Below are 22,315 nucleotides of genomic sequence, written 5' to 3'. Positions count from 1 at the left end.
TCATTCATTTATTCAAACAAACATTTGTTGTTGAATGAATGGTGACTTTGATTTAAAAACACGACAGACATAAAACACTGGCAGCTTGTAGATAGCAATTTTTTTATTTGCTCTCCTAAAGGAATTTCATTACCAAATCCTCGTGAATCTTGAACCTCTGAGAAGAATAATCCTTTCCTTTGTTGGAGTTTTAAATTTAGAATAATCAGACAATAGTGAAGCATTCTGTTCAAAGCATTCCTTTTAGGCTACCCATTTATTATACACTGCTCTTAAGAAGAGATGAATTTGATTAGCATTGAACATTCAAGTCGGTGTTTTTGCATTGCTAATACTGGGGAGAAATTTTCAAAAAGTTGTGCCTGCTGTTTAATATTATTATATAGTCAACTTTTAATTATCTGTACTGATGGAATATCATCAGCGATGTGTAGACTCCAAAATCATTTCCCTTGGCTTTGGGAAGCTTTTATTTACCTTCCATTATGGTTTTGCTCAGACTAGTATTAGAATTGTGCCACATTCTTTGTGCACACAACTCATCATAGAAAGGAAGGATGAAAAGCCCAAAAGTATACCAGGGGGTTAGGGAAAGGTCAACTGGAATTCAAAACATTTATTACAGATAATACACAGAATGAAGGATTCCAAGATTATTCATCTTGATTATTAGATAGAAACTAACGGGCCATCTTTCACTGCAGTTGTCTAAGCGGGGGGGGAAAAAAGCACAATAAACCACTTACAAGTTTTCTGTGTACTGTTCTATTATTGTTTCCCCCTTTCGCCTTTTGAAACTTTGTAATGTCTAACCTGCTTAAGTCACCCCAGTAACCCCGCAGCAGTAAACGCTGTCGGATCTGTGACCTCCAGAGTGTGCTGCGCACACCGCTGGGGCTCTAGGTAGGCCTTTTGGGGGAGTAGAAGGGCTGGAGTCTTGACCTATTAACATTTCTAAATAATGTCACTGTTACTTGTGTTGGCTGTTACTGTTTATTACTAAAAATACCTCTTCCCTTTTTGTTATTCAGGCTAAGCTTGTTTTTATGGGCAGCAATTACAGAAGGGAATTTGTGGAGGGTTTGTCTTCTGCCTAGTGGCCTTCTGGTTCTCAACGGTCTTCTCCTCATAGAAATAGATTTCTGTGTCAGCCTGCTCTAGAGCCCTCCCCTCCTACCATTTTTAGCCCTGTGTGGTTCATTCACCTGAGCGATTGTGAAATTGCTTAGTTGTGCTTTTGGAAGCCCATGAAGGCTGGCTCTTCAGTGTGAGATAAGGGATGCTCTGTGAGCATGAAGTTGTGGACACACAGGAAAAGAAAACCATGGCAATGCAGTTCGGTGTGACACCAGTCCTTGGTAAGTCAGGAGGAAGGTCTCCAGCCCCGCTCACCTGGCCCATCGGTTGGTGGAATCTGGTTGCCGTCGTTGGGCTTCAGCAAGTTGGAAACTGCACTTGGCATCTTCTGCTGGCTGGCCCGCCTAACATCTGGTCAGGGTTTCACCTGCTTCCACGCCCTTGCAGGTGATGCTGTAGTACACAACACCTCATCCCCCCAGCTGGACACCAGGCAAGGAGAGCCTTGGGAGGGGTGAGGCGCGGCTCTTTGGTGGAGGCTGGTTTCTAAGTTCATGTTCTTTCCAGCCAGTCAGCATTGCAGATACATGTCCGCTTGCAACCACCACAGTCCCTGGAGCAAAGCTGACTTCACATTTGGGAAACAGACTCTGTTGTCTGGCCCCAGATCTCTTGCTCTCCCGCTGCCCCATCCCCATCTTTGCTGACCCGTTCGCGTCATTTCCACATCTGGAAGCTGGCGTCCTCGTGTTGCCCTCACTTACTCCCTTGCTCTGACCTGCTCCATACAAGAGGAAAGGAAAGCCAGTTTCTGAAGGTCTGCTCTGCGTGTGGTTTGGGCCGCATACTTTTATATACGTAATTGAACTTTATCCTTGCACCAACTTTCTGAGGCAGTTGTTTGTCTCTTTTCACAGCTGAACTTGGGAGTCAAACTAATACGTAACTTCCCCGAAGTTACAGGGCTGGAAAGCGGTAAAACTAGGATAAGTACTCAGCTTTGATTCAGAATCTGTTCTCTTTCCATACATGTGTGTAGTCCTTTTTTTCTTTTCTTTTCTTTTTTGATATTCCACTTCCAAGGTAACATATTATTCCTACATTTAAAGAGAGAGAGAATCCTTAAGCCAAAGGAAAGATTCTAATTACAGAGTTTCAGGGATCCGTGAGTTGTTGGAGGGCTGTGGCCTTCCACAGTACCACCCAGGCAGCCGGCCCCTGCCAGGTGTGACAAGCTCTGTAATGTGCATCAAAGCATCATTCTCCACGAGCTCTCTTTCTTTTCCTGACTCCTAGACGGCTCGCTTCTGTTTCCAGCAGTGTGGAGGACCCGGTGGCTTCTCTTTGCTCTGCTGGCCAGGGATGTGTGCTTTCCTGGTTTCCTAATAACACTTGAACCGCTGTCGGGGGCGCAGATAGCCTTACTTCCATCCTTCTCTCCTAAGTGTAGGATTTGGCAGCCCTGCACTGAGGTCTATGCTTCCCCTTCCACTTAAGGTAGCTTTATATTGTTCATCAGAGGGCCGCGGGAGACATTCCTCCCAAAGAAACACTTTCCTGCCCTGCTGCCGTGATGGTGACCGGCAGAAGGCGCGGTCCCTACATGCCCAGCAGGGCGAAGGGGCGTGGGTGAGCACATCCGTCTTGTACCCTGGAGACACTTCGCCGCTGACGAAGTTCCCTTACAGAGCCCAGAGGAATTTTCCTCCTTCCACCGGAGGTGTTTATAACCTCTAATTTGCTCACCATGCCTCTTGTAGAAAGGAGTAGGAGCTGAAGCCGCTGGCGGGCTGCCACGGAGCCGCTGCGGGCGCGCGTCCCAGAGCGGTGGCGCTCCCCCGTGGGTGCTGGGATGCAGACGGGGCGGGCGCGGCGAGGCGGAGCCGCAGCGGCCCGGCCCCGCCCCGCGCCCCGGAGGTGTGTGCCTCGGCCCGCGGGCAGCCAATCAGGGAGTGGGGCGTGGCAGCAAAGCCGGTGGGGGTGGGGTGGGGAGGAGCTGAGCTGAACGTGTGGTGTGGGTGCGTGGGTGGGTGGTCCGGCTAGTTGGAAAGAGCTCCTTTGCAAGACCTTAGAATAAATGTTTCGCTTTTTTTTTTTCTTTTTTTTTTTTGTACTCTGTGCCTGACAGTGAAGGGCATAGCCCTTGCTGGAGATGTGTCCTCATACAGGTTTTGCCTGGGGAAAAGGGCTCCTCTGTGCCGCTGCGGTAACCTCCACTTGCTGCTGTGGGCTTGGGAGTGGGCTCTGACCTCATTTCCCGTAGGAGTTTAAGGGGATGGGAGGAGGACTAATTAGTCCCTCATTAAGCACGTACCACGAAGTACAGGAATTCTCCTGAAAAGGTAATCTAGTCGCGGAATAAAAACCAGACACCCTTGCAACATCGCAATACAGAGTCATTTTAAATAAAAGCATTTTGTAGTTGTGGAAGATGATTGTGTTTGAATAGGATCTTTACATGACGGTGTTACAAAGGGATCCTTTAAAATGTGATTTGGAGGACACCTGACTGGCTCAGTGGGTAGAGCATGCGAGGTTTGAACTGGGGGTTTTGAGTTCGAGTCCCACACTGGGTGGAGTGGTTACTTAAAAATAAAATATTAAAGAAAGAAATGTTTTAAAAAGGCAAATGTAATTTTAATATTTTTGCCCAGGTTGAAAGTTGTCTCAATCTGGAGTTTCAGCTGAGGTTCCAGACACTTTTTTTTTTTTTTTTTATCCCATCCTCTATGGGCTTCCAGCACCAGATACTAAATATCAAAATAGAATTGCTTTGTTTACCACACTTTCCAAAATAAATGGGAGTCGGATGGCTTTCTTGACCAAGAAGGAAAGGCTCACTCTTTTTTACACTCCCTGGCTAGGTTCCAGCTTACTGGCCTAAAAAGTAAAGGCACCACCAGTGTGATTAGTATAAGGCCCCTTGGCCCTCCTTAATTAAAACAGTGAGAGAATATAATTAGAAGCAGAAGACTTCACTGTAGATGCCGGAAAGAAAAAAAAAAAAAAAACGACACTTAACAGTCCTTGATAATACTGGTTGTTTGTTTTACTTTTTATCACATACAGTGTTTCAGAGACATGCATCCTATAGTTGAAGCCTCTGATTTTTCCTCCCTTCCCCCACCCCCCGCCCCGGTCCCCCTTGCCGTCTGCCTCTCACACATTTCTTTGCTTGTTGGGGTTAACCAGTAAGAAAGAGACCAGAGCAGAGAAAGAATGCAGAAACATGGTCAGGATAATTTAAAATTCAGATAGTGGTTAGTACCCATAACGGATGCTGTGGGGAAGAAAGTCAAAACTGTTGACAACAATATTGGCCAAAAGCTATGTTTCACACACCTCGGTTCATGTAAGTTACAGAAGGTAGACTAGTTCCTCTAGTGATTCACCTCCCTGTCTGCTGTGCACTTGTGCTGCCCCTTGTTACTGTTCCAGCAGAAAGAGGTTCTGTTCATTGTCTTTGCTTCTCCTGATGCCCTTTATTTGCTAACTCTCCACGGATCCTCAGCCCAGTCTGTTGCTACTGGGCAGGGAAAGATCCGGAACTGACTAGTGTGGCATTCACACTTTGAGCCAGGATCAAAGGCCAGGAGCCTCATGCTCTGATCCTGGTCTTTGGGAGAGGGAAGAAACCTTTCCCCCTACACCTACAGCTGTCAAAATCCAATTTTAAAAATTTTGCCATTGTGAAATAAAAACGAATAAAGCTCTTCTTCATCTCTTGAATATCAGTTCTGGTTCTCTCTAATACTGAAGGAAATAAGGAATTCTCTCAATTTGCCGTAGTGTTGTGTGTTTTAGGGTCCTATGTGACTTCCTGTTCCCAGTACACAGTTTCGGTCTCTGGAACATAACGTACTCTAGGTTCACACTCTTTGACACCGTTGGTAGCCACCTTGCTTAAGAATTAAATGATTGGGAAATAACAGCCATGAGGAACTTCCAGATTATTTATCCTCACTCTAAATCATCAGTTAATGCCACATTCAAAGGCGGAGAAATAAACCTATCCTGGGAAGGAGCTCTCTCTTGTTACGGTTAGTGAAGAGTAAAGTATAAATTCACCAACGTGACAGGTGTAGGATGTTTATTTCTTTGTGAATATTGATAAATTGGGGCTACCAAGTAAAATTTTAAAAAGCATTACATTAAATAGGTCTTCTTGATTTTAATATGATTTAAAGACTGGTGGTATGCACTGCTGTTAGGACTACAGACTGGCATAGCCATTTTGGAAAACAGCTCAGCGGTGTTGGCTAAGTCTGCGTGTTCACGTGCCTTGTGACCCAGCCGGTCTATCCTTAGGCAGCACCCCAGAGAAACTTGGCTTCTTTGTATTGTTTCTAATGGAAACCACATTGTTTCTAATAGGGGGGAAAATTAAAAATAACACTAGAAACTAAAAGTGTCTTAAATCTATCAGAAGTAGAGTGTTGAAAAATTGGCACAAGGGAGTATTATACAGCCATAAAATGAATAAAGCACAAGTTATTTGCAACACCATAGTTAAATATTAGAAACAGCATGGTGTGAAAAAAACTGAGCCCCAGAAGACTCCATGTAATAGAAGAGAATGGTTTATTTATTTTTTTAAAGGTTTTATTTATTTGACAGAGAGAGAGATCTTGAGTAGGCAGAGAGGCAGGCAGAGAGAGAGAGAGAGAGAGAGAGAGAGAGGAGGAAGCAGGCTCCCTGCTGAGCAGACAGCCCGATGCGGGGCTCGATCCCAGAACTCTGAGACCATGACCTGAGCTGAAGGCAGAGGCTTAACCCACTGAGCCACCCAGGCACCCCGAGAGAATGGTTTATAAAGCACAGAATTAAATTGTGTATTTTAGGGCATGATACATATAAAATTCAGGGTTGTGGTTACCTCTGGTGAAGGGCTTAAGGAAATTGCAAATAGGGGTATGTAGCACTGCTGGTAATGTCTTGAATAGGATGGTGGATTTATGAACATTCTGTTGTTACGTTTTGTAGATTATATACACATGGCTTGTATTCTCATGGAGGTTTCAAATTGTGCATGATACAAATATATATTTTTTGGATTGAAAGTTCTTTCCCATTTTTATGAGACAGAATTGACATATGGCAGTGGTCTAAGTTTAGGGTCCTAGTGCTGCGTAACGGTTTGGCTTAACATATATCGTGACATGATCACCATGATAAGTTTCGTTAACAGCCGTCATCTCATGTAGATACAAAAAATAAAAAGAAAAAAAATTTGTTTTTTACCTGTGAAGAGATGTCAGGGTTTAGTTTTCTTAGCCACATCCTTATATATTACAGAGCAGTATTAACTGTTGTTACCATGTGGACAAATACATGTTAAAAATACAAATATTTTGGGGCGCCTGGGTGGCTCAGTGGGTTAAGCCTCTGCCTTCGGCTCAGGTCGTGGTCTCAGGGTCCTGGGATCGAGCCCCGCATCGGGCTCTCTGCTCAGCGGGGAGCCTGCTTCCTCCTCTCTCTCTGCCTGCCTCTCTGCCTACTTGTGATCTCTCTCTGTCAAATAAATAAATAAAATCTTTAAAAAAAAATACAAATATTTTTAAGGTGATAATGTATAACGTAAGTCAGAATTCTTTCTTGTTACTTCCACATTCTACCCATTTCTTAGTAGTGTCCCCGGGGTCTTGACATCACACAGAAGTGGTTGGAAGTCTAGTCCGACAGTGAAATCCCTGTTTGGGTGGCATGGGGTATAAAGCGAGGCTGACAGTACCCACTAAGTGGAATGAGCTAGAAGACAGAGAAACCCCCACTTCTTTCCTTCCTGTGAACACCCAGAAAATCTTGGGGGATGGAGGAAAGAGGACCCAGCAGGTAAGGCTTGGTGACCTTTTGGAAAATCCATATTTATTGCCTCAACAGTGACGAATGGTTCCAAATGTGGACAGCCGGCGTGGCTGGGTTATTACGAGAAACTTGCTCTTTTGCTGCCCACTGTTCTCTCCCGAACAAAATGTGGCCTTTTGAGTGAGGTGGGATTTGGCACGTGTGCGATGATGTAATCTGTTACACAGCCAGGCAAAGTGTCACCGGCTCAAAGGTTCAGTCTTGCAGATCTGTGAGAAATTGGTCCATGTGGGAGTAGGAATTACAACCAAAGTGGAAAATGCACGCCAGGGCTGGTGTTGGGTCCCGAAGTTCTCCGCTGCTGAGACGCATCGCGGCTGCACGGCCAGCGGGTCCAGGAGGGGAGGGTAGCCGTCCCCAGGGAATCGTCAGCTCCGTCTTCAGAAGCTGAACAGAGGAAGGTGTGACAAGCTGGTGTGCCGAGGGGAAGCCTGACTCTCGATTTCCATTACATGAGTGCGTGGAATCAATACCCAACTGAGCATTGGTCACGAGGACACCAGAGCGTCCCCCCCCACCCCCGCCCCTCGTAGCGTGGTATTTTTCAGACTAATTCTCAGACAGGAAAATGTGCAGCGTGGCTCTTGTCTAAAATAGTTTCGATATCATTTATGTAATGTCAGTACATCTGGAAGTGAAAATGCTAAGAGTTTCATTTCACTAAAAGTGGAAAAAAAATTTTTTTTTAACTTTAACCTTTAACTTTAGATCACAATTAGTGGCATTTTCACCACCGCATTGAGAGTATCGCAGTGTGTGTAATCATTGACACCTCGAGCCAGTATCGACTGAGAACATTTTTATGCACCAGGAACCGTATGTAGGTTGTTAGGGGAAATGTGGAGAGATGGTCAGTGACTCTCAGGGCCTCACAGTCGAGAGAGGGAAACATTACATTGGAAAAATAGGGTCTGTGTGGGGGCATGTCATAGGGGAAGTGAGGTGAGTGGTATCTGAGCTGTATCTTAAAGCAGGAGTAACATTTGAATGATTGAAAAGGGCATCCCCAACTGATGATGAACCAGCATAAAGAGGAATTTTGCCTTATAAATTCCTAAGATTTCACCGGATTTTATGACACAAACACAAGCATTATGATAATGAAATTAATAGTAAATTCAAATAAAAATAAAGTAAATTGAGACTTTATTCCCCTCAATTTGTTCAACCTTTCCATCTTAATTATGTTATAAAGAACAGCATGTTTGGGGCACCTGGGTGGCTCAGTGGTTTAAGCCTCTGCCTTCGGCTCAGGTCATGATCTCAGAGTCCTGGGATCAAGTCCCGCATCGGGCTCTCTGCTCAGCGGCGAGCCTGCTTCCCCCTCTCTCTCTGCCTGCCTCTCTGCCTACTTGTGATCTCTCTCTCTCTGTCAAATAAATAAATAAAACCTTAAAAAAAAAAAAAAAGAACAGCATGTTTGCATTACATTAAAGTGCCCAGTGGTTGTGGCCAATGAGTAGAATCATATCTCAGTTGAAGAGTAGTTTCATATTCTAGTGGTAAAACAATTGGAAGTTAAGAAGTTAGCATTTTTATAATATTTTTGCTCTGTAATTCTAGTGTGTTTCAAAAAAAATTAGCGAGTCCCAATTAGAAATCTGACTTGCTTTTTCCTGTGTCACAGAGCTAAAGATGAGCTGAGAACAGAAATCTCAAAATGCAATAATGTTGGCACGTTACATTCCAGTACTTTAGCATTCATTGTGCCGTTTGGCCAGCATGCGGGAGAAAGAACAGTAAAGGGCCAAATTAAAAGTTTGCTTCCTAAGGTAAAGTATTACCAGTTCATTCCGCTCAAGCGTGTACTGGCAACACTTGTAAACAGTTCGTTCTCACATTATTTTTTTTCCCAAAAAACTGTTACAAAATTGCCTTGCCTGTTTTTCCCTCCTTTGCACAGTCTGTGTCCTTACGTTTCAGCAATTCTAAATCAGAACGGCATCTGATAGTTGACACATGAAATGTATTTGCTAATCATCTATGGCCTATTCATTAGGTATATATGGATATTTATTTATCAAATCATGACTCTGTCCAGTAATTAAAAGAAAGGGATGAATTTGTATCTCTATCTTGTTTTTTTTTTTTTAAGCAAAAGAAGTAATTTGTAGTAAGCACTTCTAATCATCTCAGCCGAATGTTAATAGCATTGGAAGGAAAAGATTTGTTGTTTCAATCATTTAGATTTTATAGATAATTTTTTTTATTTACTTGACAGAGATCACAAGGAGGCAGAGAGGCAAGCAGAGAGAGAGGGAAGCAGGCTCCCTGCCGAGCAGAGAGCCCGATGCAGGGCTCGATCCTAGGACCCTGGGACCATGACCGGAGCCAAAGGCAGAGGCTTAACCCACTGAGCCACCCAGGCACCCCATAGATAATTTTTATATAGAAATACTTTTCTTCTGTTGAGGCTTTTGTATCTCTACACATATGTGGCAGATTACTGAAAGAACAATTTGTCCTTTAGCTATAGTAAGACTCTTCTTTATCCCTAGTTTGCTAGATGGCAAACTTCAGCCATTTTTATGGCCTTACAGAGGTGGTAATGCTAATTAATGTTTTAATGGGAAAAAGTGTTGGCCAATAAAACTGTGAAATTTGAAGTTTGGATTGTAAATTCAACTTGGTTGCCCTAATGACAATGTTGATAGTGATAATGATTATGCAATTAATATTTATGGAGTGCTTCTAGAATGCTGAGCTCTGTTGTAAATATTTTACTTATATGATTTATTTTCCCCAACCACTCAGTTAAAGGAGGTGTTCTTAGGCCCACTTTACAGATGAATTTGTAACCATTATATCTCACATTTAGTAATGATTAAAATATACTATGTTAATAACCTGTTTTAGGGACTCCTGGGTGGCTCAGTCGGTTAAGCCTCTGCCTTCGGCTCAGGTCATGATCCCAGGATACTGGGATCGAGCCCTGCATCAGGTTCCTTGCTCAGTGGGGAGCCTAGTTCTCCAGAACTCTCCCACTGTCTCCCAACTCATGCTCTCAGTGTCTGTCTATCTCAAATAAATAAGTAAAATCTTTTAAAAAAATAACATTTTAAATATTCAACTCTGAAGCTTTGCACATATGAAATTTGTATGTATTATAATAGCTATGTGTGTATATGTAATGGTATATATATGCATATACATGTTTGTACATGTATATATATCTATGTATGTATGTTCTTCTGTTCATTCACAAATATTGATTTGTAGACTGTGTGTTATAGGCTGCTGTGCTAAACTCTGGAGATAGTACAGTCCCTTGCCTTTAAGGGACTTCTAGTATATTGGGAGAAGTGGACTCATTTAAGATAAAAGTACAAGAAAATATGATAATTGCTTAATATTTTTAAAAGATTTTATTTATTCATTAGAGAGAGAGAGCACAAGTAGAGGGAGCTGCAGGCAGAGCAAGAAGCAGGCTCCCTGCGATGTGGGACTCGATCCCAGGACTCTAGGATCATGACCCGAGCCAAAGGCAGACACTTAACTGACTGAGCCACCCAGGGCGCCCCTGATAACTGCTTTAATAGGGAAATTACAGAGTGTTGTAGAAAAATGGGCAAAGACGGCGCCGGCTTCCTAGAAAGTACCAGAGAGGTCTTCACAGAGAGGGGTCCTATCTCTGAGACTTAAAGAATGGGTTTGAAACAATGATGTGCCAAAGGGACAGAGAAGATTAGAGTACGGAGAGGAGCTAGAGCACGGCAGGGTTGGTCAGGTCAGGAAGCCACAGGGATGGAAGTGCTGCCAGACCAGGGACACGGCGGGCTGGGGTCGGATCTCAAGGAATCTCGCATGCTGTCCGCAGGAATGCGGACCTTACATTCTGTGTGTTGAGAAGCCATCAGGAAATTAATTCAGCAAACACTCATTAAATTATGATAAGGGATGCTCTTCTTCCCTCCTTCTCTCCTTCCTTTTCTCATTTATTCATTCAGCAGATTTCTACTGGCGTGTCTGTAATGTGCCAAGCATGTGTTGAATACTGAGGATAAAGGGTGGGCAGGAACATACACAGTTTTGCTTTCCTGGAGCTTACTAATTAGTAGGAGAAGCAAGCATTAATCAATGAATCTAGCAAAAAAAAAAAGAGGCAAAATTAGAAAGGTGACTGGTATAAAAAAAAAAAAAAGTGTTTCCATCAGAGCCTATGGTAGGAGGTAGTGACCTGGTGGAGGTCAGGAAAGGCTCCCCCAATGAGAAGAGGGCTGAGCTGAGATCTGAAGGAAAAAAGAGTACAAGGTCATCTGAAGAAGGTGGGTGATTTGAGGAGAAGTCTTAGTGAAGAGGAGATCATGTGCAAGGGTCCTGAGGCCTAGGAGAGCAAAGTGCTTCTTAGGAATTCAAAGAAAGCTGGAAAAGCTGAAGTGCAGGCTGCAAAAGTGCACAAGGACTGGACCCTACTGGGCCCTGGTGGCCACATTAGGAATTTAGCTCAATGGAAAGTCATTTCATTACTGTAAGAAGGAGAGTGGGCTGAAGGGTGGCAGGAGCAAGGGCAGGGAGACCATTTGGAAGGCCAGTGCAAAGTTCCAGTGAGTGGTGCTACTTGGTGGCCTAGAGCAGGGGCCGTGCTGTTGGGGAGAGGTAGAAGGGCAGTGTACTGGTGGTGGAATCCATGAGTGGTTGGTTGGGTATAGGGCATGATTAGGGAGAGGAAGATGTCAGGGTGATGTTGGTGCCCATTGCTGAGCTAGGAAAGCAGGGGAGGGCAAAATCCACTGCTTGGATTTCCAGGAAACATCAAACTGGGTAGTGGGGGGGGGGTAGTGGATATCATAAGGAATTGAGGTTTGAGGTTGGCCTTGAAGAATGAGTAGGCATTTTCTAGTTGGCAAGTTGGAAAAGGCATGCTAATCAAAGGGAGAGGCATGCATAAAAACACAGAGGTATCACCAAAATAGTTCGAAGAAATACACACACACACACACACACACACACACACACACATCTAAAAGGGAAATTAATATGTGACCCATAAGTAACTTTGCTGGTTTCCTGATGTGTTCGCATTTGTTTTGTGTTGCAGTGATTCGAAAACCTATAGTATACAGAATTTGTAAATAGGTAAAAATGTTTAAGTATTTTTTTAAACCACAGACATATAAAATATAGAAATTCCTTTCTTTACTTCCATATCTTAAATTAGGGCTTCACATATGGCTCTTGATTTTGTTAATCTGTCTTCTTTCCAATAAAATGTAGCCATTTAGGGAGGACTTGGATTTTAGGTTTTTCCTTTGTAGCTTGACATCTGGATTTGGAATTAGTTGGCATTTTTAATTGACTAAAATAACTATGAATTTACTCTTGATTGAAATAGGAACATGTTGATTTCAGTTTCGCTTGGGAATTAAAATTGCAGGGCAGCCACATCCAAAAAGACTTAGTAATGCTAAGACCTATGTAACGTATCAACTCGGGGGAAAAAATAAGGTGGTGTCAATTTGATAGTTAATGTTTTTGTAATAAATGCAGGCCTGTTGATAGCAAGATCAATTTGGGAGAGATGGTACAGTCCTGGAATTATAAACATGGCCTCTGTGCACAGTATTGGCTTAAATCCTGGCTTTAACACCTGCTAGCTCTCCGAATACTCAGATCTCTTGAGTAATGATTGCTAGCTACTTTGCAGGGTACCATACAATGGGGGTAATGTGCGTAAAGCCAAGAACATAGTAAGTGTTCAGTAAACGTTAGTGAGAACTTGGAGTTTTACCACCAATAGCATGCTAGACTTCAGCCATCCACAGAGAGACACATACAGTTGCGAAAGCGGATGCCGGGCTGTTATGGTAAAAGCAGGTACCAAATTTGCTTCCCTTGTGGCTGGAAGGAATCTTAAGAGACCATCAAATTCGGTAATGTTGCTGACATTTTCTGGAGGAGAACTTTTTTTTTTTTTTTTTAATTTCTCTGAAGTTTTGGAATCATTAGGGAAGGAGGGGAGAGAACGACATCATCTCGATGGGGACATCCCTGAATTTAGAAGATGGCCAGAAATCTTCCATCCCCGGAGATGAGGACCAGCCGTGGGTTTGCTTGCTGAGTTCTTGACATTCTGCCATAAGAATTGTGGGTGTGGGTGTGCGAAGCCGGCATGAGAGAGATTATGCAACTATGTTTCTCTTTTTTGTGACTTCAGCTGATGTGAATGAAGGCCACAGAAAGCTGCCTCACTCAGTGGGAAATTGTTTTTATAATTACAGGTCTAGCCATTTTACCCTGAGTTTCTCAACTGCCACCCCTTCCACTCCAGCAAAATCTGTGTGGAGAGATCTGCCGGGAAGGAACTGACTGCTTATGTTTCTCCAGTGTGATGAAAGCACATGGTACAGGTAAACACCTCCCAGATCTTTAACTATGAAAGCAACCGTCATTTAGCGTAAGTTTCCCAAGGTAGTGCTGACGATGTTTGCCTACCTGGTCTCACACACACACAAACCCACTACATAAACGTACACCTAGAGATTCACATATTCTCCGGGTCCTCATTCTTTCTGTCTTATAAAAATGGAACCCTGGCTTTTTTTGTGGGAAAGAAAAGAGCTTCTAATTATTTTGAGATCACTGTTTAGGATGAATGATAAAGCATTGATAAGAAAGAATTCTGATGATGGTGTTCATAACCTCAGCTGGGAGAGACGACCATCCGACGGTAGTAGGGAATAATATAATATGTACTATTACCTAACTTTTTTGTTCTTCTTGAATATGTAATAATGAACGTCTTCTCATACCAATGGATATATATTTACAGCATGATATTTGATGATTATATACAGTGGACCATTGAATGCGTATCCTAAAATTTATTTAATTGATCTCCTCTCTTGGTCATTTAGGGGGCCTGTAAATTTATTTTTTTTGGCTTTTATGCTACCATGAATATTCTTGTAGCTTTATATCAGTTGCCATTACTAGTGACTTCCTTAGGATACTGCCTTACCAGTAAATCGGAGAGTTTAAAAGTTTTCAAGTCTTAAGACTTTTTGATACTACTTGTTGCCAAGTCATTTTTTCTACAAAGTCATACCAGTTTATATTTCCAGAGGCAGTATATGAGAGTACCTGTTTCCATACAGTTTTGCCAGTGCTGAGAATTTTGAAAACAAAGTGTCTTGCCAATTGATTATGAGAAATGGTATCTCTGTGTTATTTTTATTTTGTTTTATTTTATGTTATTTTATTTATTTATTTGACAGAGAGATCACAAGTAGGCAGAGAAGCAGGCAGAGAGAGAAGAGGAAGTAGGCTCCCCGCTGAGCAGAGAGCCCGAAGTGAGGTTCAATCCCTGGACCCTGGGATCATGACCTGAGACGAAGGCAGAGGCTTTAACCACTGAGTCACCCAGGCGCCCATCTGTCTTATTTTTTTTTTTTTTTTGCAAGGAGGTGTTTATTTGTAAATTTATAATTCATACTGTTTTGAAGAACCTTCCTCCGATAGACAGTAGCATGAGTAAAACTCACCAGGTTTTGACATTGGCGAAATAATACTTTAAAGAAGAAGGCACGGAAGGGTCCTAGAGAATTCCGAGTGTTCCCCCTTTTTATGGCCAAGTATTTTTAGACAACCACAGTATCACTAGATAGCAATTCTTTTTCAATGGAAAACATAGTTTTTCATTTCTTAGTGGAAGTATTTGCCCATGGCCCACATTAAACATGGGTCTGAAATTATTATGAAATTAAAGTATAGGTATGTGTGCATATTTATTTATGCATGCACCTGCCCAACGTCGGGAGCCTGAGTCAACGTGATGATGACAGCTCCATGTGATTCAGGGGCCGCATATCACCACAGAGAAGGCTCCAGACTTCTTGGATTCAAATTCCAGCTTTGCTGTTCTCCTGAGGTGTGACGTTGGGCAACTTCCTTCACATCTCGAGTGTCTTAGGTTATAAAATTTGAAGAATAATAGTACTTACTTCCTTGGGTGTGGTTGCAACAAAACATAGGTGAAATGTTGAAAATTATTAAAAAATCCCATTTCAGGACAATATTTAATGGTAGTAGAAAACGCTTATGGTAAATGGAAAAAGAAAGCAAAATACGACGCTTAAACATAGCATACCTCAGTCTTGTTTGTACACATACAAAAATTGTTATTTTTTTCTTCTGCCTCTTTCTTTTCATCCTCCTCTGGCATCGCCCCCCCCCCCGCAATGTAATATATTTCTAAATGGGTTTAATTTGAATTAATGGAGTCATTGCAGTTCTGGAGCAAGTGTCCGACCGAAGTCTTCAAGTCAGAGAGAGCCATTCACCCACAGAGCGGTGACATCCGTTGATGTCCTCTGGCCCGTGGGACCCTGGGAGCAGCCATTGCATGAGGGCAGGCTGCCTTCCTCCTGTGCCCCAGTGAGCCCCGCGGGGCAGGCAGGCTTCCTGGCCTCTTTGAGCTGCACGTGGAGAATCTCCATCTGGCCCGTGCGTGAGCCGCCAGCCCCGTCTCTTCCCCCATGATAAACAAGCTTCCTTTCCCTAATTAAATGAACGAGAAGGTACAGTGAGAGACCCCCCCCCCCAGCTGTTAGGAAGCATATGTTTCATCCCACATAAACACAGAAGGGAAACCTGTGGGGTTGTGCGGTTCCTCCATCCTTCAGCTACATCAGTCAGTTGAAAAATAGAAGGAAAAAGAGGCAACAGATGATTTGGCATTGGCGAGACAAACACAAGGCCGTTGGGCGAGCTTCCGCTAACGCTCTCCACTGGCCTGCCCCACAACCCTTGCGTGTGAATCTGCCTGTTTGCTTTGGCCCACGCTTACAGTCTAATTTGAACAGCTCAGTATTTTTCAATACGAGGAGGAACCTCTGAGTTCCTAATTAAGACAGTTTAGCTTAAGAATTCCTCTTTAATGGCTCATAAATTATTCTCCTGTAAATGATCGTGAGAGCGAATAAGAAAATGCAACTTGTGTTTGTACACATACATCGTTATTTTGATTAGATGAGTGAGTTCATAAAGGGAGAGAGGACAACAAGGGCGTCGGCAAATATGGGTCAGGGAAAGAGTTCGCAGTGTCCTGCCAGACTTCAGCGAGGCAGCTCACGGGCGTAGGTAGGAAGGCTAGACGTCACGGTGGTGAGAACGGTAATGGCATTGCCGTATGGAACATTTGGTATTTGGATAGCACTTGGCCTCCTCCTGAACTACAGAATCAATAGGAACTCAAACAGCGAGGAAGAAACCGTTCTCTTGCTGTAGATCACTGGCTGGGCTGCAGTAACACAGACGTGTGGATTTTCTAGGGCTTTACCTTCTCCAGGAAGGCGGAAGATGGGGGGACTATCCCATCATATTCCATTGTGCTGCGGCCTCACACCTGTGGTCCGGCCCTTTTTGCTTATCTCTGTAACCAAACCATTTTTTGCAATTGCGGAGGGAATCTGTCTGCAAGACCAGGTCAAGACCACTGTTGAAAACTCAATTCGTAGAGTCCCACAGGGCCTGTGCGGTGATGAGGACTCTGCTGGTACAGAGCAAACTGTAAGAGGCTGAGACCATGTCTTCACATTCTAACTCCATTCAGTCCTGTTTGACCCATTTATTCATTCAGCAAACACCTCTTTGGTATGGGTGCTATGTACGGGTATGGGTCTAAGCACTAGAGACCGGGAATGTTACAAGATAGACAGGAAGCCTGCCCTAAGGGTGTTCACATTTCCAAGGGCAGCACCCTCCGTAGCATCATAACCTAGTTCAGCTGGACATAGAGCTGAACTGGGCCGTTCTAAAAGGAGGTAGAGAATGCATCTGAAATGAGAGAACCCAACGGAGAAAGACCTGTTGATCTAAAAGGCAGAAAGAACCAGAGAACAGTCGGCCATTGACAGTGAGGTCGTGGTTACTAACAGCAGGACCGGATTGGAAACAGAGCAGAAAGTGGAGAGAGAAGACAGCTGCTGTGGTACTCTGCTTGGATGCACCCGGTTAGGGCCGGGAACATTCCAGCAGCTACTGATCTCAACGTAGGTAATCGAAATAGTGCCCGTGATTGGCAAGCCATATTTTAAACCATCGTGGAATGAATATGTTGTTGTCTACGACTCTGTGAACGTGCTAGACAGAGGAGTTGGGAGGCCACGGTAGATGCGGCACTTGCTGTGTTCAGCCATGACCCAAAGAATGGGGGGAGGGGTTGATTTACGAGAACCCATGTACCTTATTCTAATTTTGATTAACCGCATCCTTTTTCTTACCTTATCCACCGTCTTTCATGTTATAAGGGGAGATTAAGTATACAATTAATTCTATCTTCTGTACACAAGCGTAGTTAACTTTACTTGGTTAACTTGAAACGGACAAAAGTTCCAGATCAAAATAATCTCTTTGGTCGTCACATCTTGGCCTCTGCAGTATCGGGTGGCCTTCTGCTCTTCTTGTTTCTGGGACTGAAACCAGAAACAAGATTCTTGGTTCTTCTGACCTTCTTCCCTCCATTCCCACGTGATTTATTGTTCTCGTAAATAATAAAGTCCCCTCAGAGATTTCTTTTGTCTTCTTTGGCCTCCAGCATGGGTTTGGTAGAAGCTTCATTTCTGGCTTTGGATTGACTATCACTGGCGTGGGGGTGGCTTTTTCTTTATTTTGTCTCTCCCTGGTCAATGGCTTTCTTCTGTGGCTCAAACCTCTACCATATATTTTACCTAAATGCTTTTTCCTTCTTTGACTTGCCCAGTTGAGTTGCTTATCCCGCTCCCCAACCCAACCCACCCAACTATCTAACACATGCATATACTATGCATTCCGCATAGTACATCAGCAACGCACATTTCCACGGTTAAGAAAACCCTATTGCTATTCGTTAAATATTTAAAATAGACATCTCCTCCAAACTTATCTTCCAGCATCGATCTGTTCTTCCGTTTTCCACTCCAGTTCCTGAAAAAAAAAAAAAAAAAAAAGCCTCCATAAGTCATAGCCAGTTTGGGAGAAGGTATTTATTTTGAAACACTTAATGATGTGTTTCATGGCAAAATGAAAAACGTAGAGACAAAGACTCAAGAGTACATAGTGTTTTAGATGTAGGTCTAGCTTTTCAAAACTATTGTGGAGTGTGTTTGAGTTTCTAAAATAATTTACCAGACTCCCGTGTAAAGCACTTTATTCTTTGAAAGCCTTATAAATCATGTGATTTTGGTCAATGCACAGACATTCACATAGTTCCTTTACCTCATGAAATAAGGTAGATTATTATGTCACCTGATGGAGGAAAACATGTAAGAAAATGTTTGACTCCAAAGCCTACCATTTTGTCTTTGGGACCCTGAGGTGGAAAACTGCAGAAATCCTTTCCTCTCGACTACATTGATGCTGCCCTTGACATTGGCACACTGCAGTGTTCCAAGTGTAAGCAGTGAGTAGAAAGAGAAATATCAAAGGGTCAGTGTTCTGGAGTGCCTTTCGAATTAATGCTGTTTTTTTTTTCCTCGTAGAGTTCATCAAGGGAGATGAAACATTTAAATACATTTTCTGAATTGTAGAATGTTAGATATTATAGCTTCCGATGTTGTAGTACTTGGACATGGAAGGGAACCTGAAGATCATTTAGTCTCCTTGACTCCCTACCTCAAGACCCCCTCCAATTTAGGTTTTCACTACATGTTTTAGTAAAATTGGGGAAGGTAGCTTCCATGACTTGGCGGATATATTTGGTCCTCCTGTTTTCTCTTCAGAAAGATTCTGTCTTCTCTAGCGTTCATTTTCCTGTTCTTTAAAGTGAGGACAACAGGTCACTGTGAAGATCATATACATAGAAACCTTTGCACATTTCCTGGCCGGGTGCTGTGTACTGCCGCTGCTTCTACTGTGCTTCTCCCTCTATTTCCACTCTGGTTTCTTGCTCATAGAGATCAACTTTAGATCCCGAGTATCTAAAACAAATGAAGGGTCACCAAACAGAACAAGAAATTTAGTGCTGATACCACATGCTTTAGAAGCTGGAGCTGTCTTTGGTCCCACAGGCAGAGCTGCGATCCTTTGTGCATGTCTTTGGCTGAACTCAAGTTCAGCTGGTAAGTCCTTGGCCTGGGGATCAGGAAGAGATCAGGAGGGCCATGTACTCTGCGCCTCCAAATTTTATATCTGTAATGAATGGGTTACTCTCTGCGGCTTCTTCCCTTCTAAAAATGATCATCATCTTACATCCTAGATGTTTTAAGGCTTTGAGGTCCCTGTAGGAAAGAACCTGGGAAAAGTCCTAGTCGGTCTTTATATTCTCTTGGCGCGTTTGAGTATCTGCGTGTGGTGTTTTCTGGTAGGTTCCCCCGTTCACGCTCAGGTGGTGTTTTCTGGTAGGTTCCCCTGTTCACGGTCAAGTGGATTTGATGACTCCAGTAATGATAAGACAGAATAAAACAAAACACTCCCTTCCTGCATAAAGGCGTCCCCCCTCCCCCAGATGCTTAACCTCTGAAGCTAGCGTTTCAGATGATATCAAGGGAATAACACTTCACTTGCCACCGAAATGCAGCCGTCTCGGGAGTGGAATTTGGCAGCTGAGTTATAGTCAAGCTGCAGTACTTACATGACAGTTTGGGGAAAGGAGCGAGACAGAAATAGCAGATTCCAAAATAATCCAATTAAAACAGCAGGAAAGCGGGAGTTGGGCGGCAAGAAGGGAGGGGTGGGACGCCCGGAGCCGGATCATCGCTAAGGTTGACGGTGTGGCTGGCGGCCTTGGCAGCCCCACGCTGACCGCCCTGAACACTCCCCTACGCTCACGCCAAAGAGGGGTCTCGCCCGATGTCCCATTAAGCTGTCATCTGGGGACTTTCTCTCTCTCTCTTTTCCTAGTGGTCTAATTATCGGGCTGTGTTGGCACATAAATAGATCTGTCTGTTTGGAGCTACTTTTCCTTTTGCCTCCCTCGTAGGGATTATATCGTGTTCAGTATTTATGACATCAGAATGTACTATGCTGAGAAGTCATTCTGTTAAGGCACCTTCTGAAAGGCTGAGGAAGAATGAGCTGGCAGACGACGCTTCTATTTCATTCAAGGGTCTTCGTAATAACAGTGGCCGGAAAGGAAAATTCAAGAAATGTGCATGCTAGACAAAGGCCGTTGAATAAATATGTAGAACTCCTTAGATTTTTCTGGGGTGGAAGGTAACCACTGTGATAGCTGTTAGAATAAGAACTTGGAGGGGCGCCTGGCTGGTGCAGTTGGTTAAGTGTCCGACTCTTGGTTTTGGCTCAGGCCGTGACCTTGGGGTTCTGAGATCGAGCCCCACATCGGGCTCCATGCTCAGTGTAGAGTCTGCTTGGGATTCTCTCTCCCTCTGCCCCTCCAGTATGTGCTTTCTCTCTTTCTGGAGTAAATGATAAATCTTCAACAAACATGGAAGTAGCAATGGTTAAAATTGAAAAATACTGAGTAATGTGTGCAAGAATAAGAATTTTAAAAAAGCAAATAATTTTTATTTATTTATTTATTTATTTTCTTTTTTTTTTCAAGATTTTTTTTATTTATTTGACAGACAGAGATCACAAGTAGGCAGAGAGGCAGGCGGGGGGGGTGGGGGGAGCAGGCTCCCTGCTGAGCAGAGAACCCAATGCGGGGCTCGATCCCAGGACCCTGGGATCACGACCCAAGCCGAAGGCAGAGGCCTAACCCACTGAGCCACCCAGGCACCCCAAAAGCAAATAATTTTTAAAAAGCATGGAAATAATCAGATCATTTGATAATAGGACATCTGATCTTTCAAAAGGGAGGTTCAGGGGATGAAGGAAGCAGGTGCTAAAGGAATGTGGGCATTTTAATTTAACCAGAAAAGAGAGAACTTTAAAAAGAAATATACGGCTTCAAGGGTTAGTTTTAGAGGCACATACAGTCTTTAGGCAGTGAGCAGAGTTCATACAGCCTACTATTATAAAAATGGAACTGATGAATTCAGGGAGAATTAAGTAAGATTCATGTCATGGGGAAAAAAATGATACTTGGTATCAGAAATTCTGGTTGTGAGTTTCAGTTGTGCAATTTATTAACTCTGAAGTCACTTAAAATCTGAGGGGATTTTTTTTTGTTTGTTTGTTTGTTTTTGGTAATCTACAAAACAGAGACAATTGTATCTAATAGGGTGTTGTCAAGTTCAACTGAGGGATGCCTGGGTGGCTCACTCTGTTAAGCTGCTGCCTTCGGCTCAGGTCATGATCCCAGGGTCCCGGGATCGAGTCCTGCATTGGGCTCCCTGCTCAGTGGGGAGCCTTCTCCCTCTGCCTGCCACTACCCTGCCCCCTGTTTGTGTGCTCTCTCTCTGTTTCTCAAAGAAATAAAATCTACAAAAAAAAAAAAAAAAAGAGAGAGAGAGAGAGAGATCAAGGAGGTAGTGTGTAAAGAATGTTTTGTGAACTCTGACGCCCGCTCCGTGCTATTTCTGTCAGTGTGCAGTGTGCTTGCAATATGGGGAAGGCATCAGGGGCCGTGATCACCTTCGAGATCACCTATGAGAACACCCCCCCAGAGAACCAGTCATGGACAGGGGAAAAAAATCTATTGTGAAAACAATGAAAAATATTCACGAATTATTTTTTTTTTCCTGCTCCTCGTTTTTCTGGCCCAGACACCCTTCTGTGTGTATGGGATTTTTCCAAAATTTTTCCAGTGAATTCTGTAACAGAGTTGTCCACTCTCTCTCGGGGCTTTACACCTCATCATTTTATAGTAATTTTCTTTTCGTCTGAGTCAATGTTGAATAACAGCCTAAGGAAAAGGAACGCTCTCTTGTTACATTTAATAATGCTCCTTTTGGGGGGGGTCCCTGGGGGACAGATGGGGCGGGGCGGCATGCAGGCTAGGAACAAGAGGAAGGTAAGTAGGATGCTTAAGGAGGAAGGCTTGAAGCGGGAAAGGTGAAACACGGTAAAGCTTCATCAGCGTGGGCTGGCGCACCCAACTTCCCTTTATGCGGCAGCCCATGTGTCTCCTTGGCTTCTGTTTCTTAATCACAGACGCCATGAAGTGTCTTCCTGGCTTTTTTTTTTTTTTTTTTTTTAATGCTTTCTATCTTAATCTCCTACCAAAGGTAACAAAAGGAAAGCCACCGGATTGCATGCTCTGTGTGTTTGTGTGTGTGTGTGTTCACGGACATGTCAGGCAGCGGAACAAACTAGATTTCTATGTGAATACGGACACGGGGATGAATCTGCACGCCTATGAGGCTGTGTGTGTGTGCATCCGTGAATGTGTGTGCATGCATGGGGATAGACACAGACGCGACACGTAGGTGTGTCTGTGTTGCATCTGTTGTATACACCCTAACATAGCAAAGACACATAGATAGGAATTAGAAAGGGCGATAGGCAAACGGCATTTACTGTTGCAACCAAAGTGCATGATGTAACATCGGGCATG

The 22,315-nt window shown here is 43.5% G+C and overlaps 1 protein-coding gene across 8 annotated transcripts in view; it reads left to right on the top strand.

Annotated features, from left to right (window-relative positions):
* The window catches only part of ATXN1 (ataxin 1), a 395,770-nt gene that overhangs the window by 144,375 nt on the left and 229,080 nt on the right, over positions 1-22,315 (top strand). For all 8 annotated transcript variants that reach the window (XM_080806347.1, XM_080806344.1, XM_080806349.1 and 5 more), the window contains one exon: positions 13,161-13,289. The gene's annotated coding sequence lies outside the window, so the exon portion shown is untranslated. The remainder of the gene's footprint in view (positions 1-13,160; positions 13,290-22,315) is intronic.

Source organism: Martes martes, assembly GCF_963455335.1.
Source record: "Martes martes genome assembly, chromosome: 6".
NCBI lineage: Eukaryota > Metazoa > Chordata > Mammalia > Carnivora > Mustelidae > Martes > Martes martes.
This window is presented reverse-complemented; position numbering and strand designations above follow the sequence as displayed.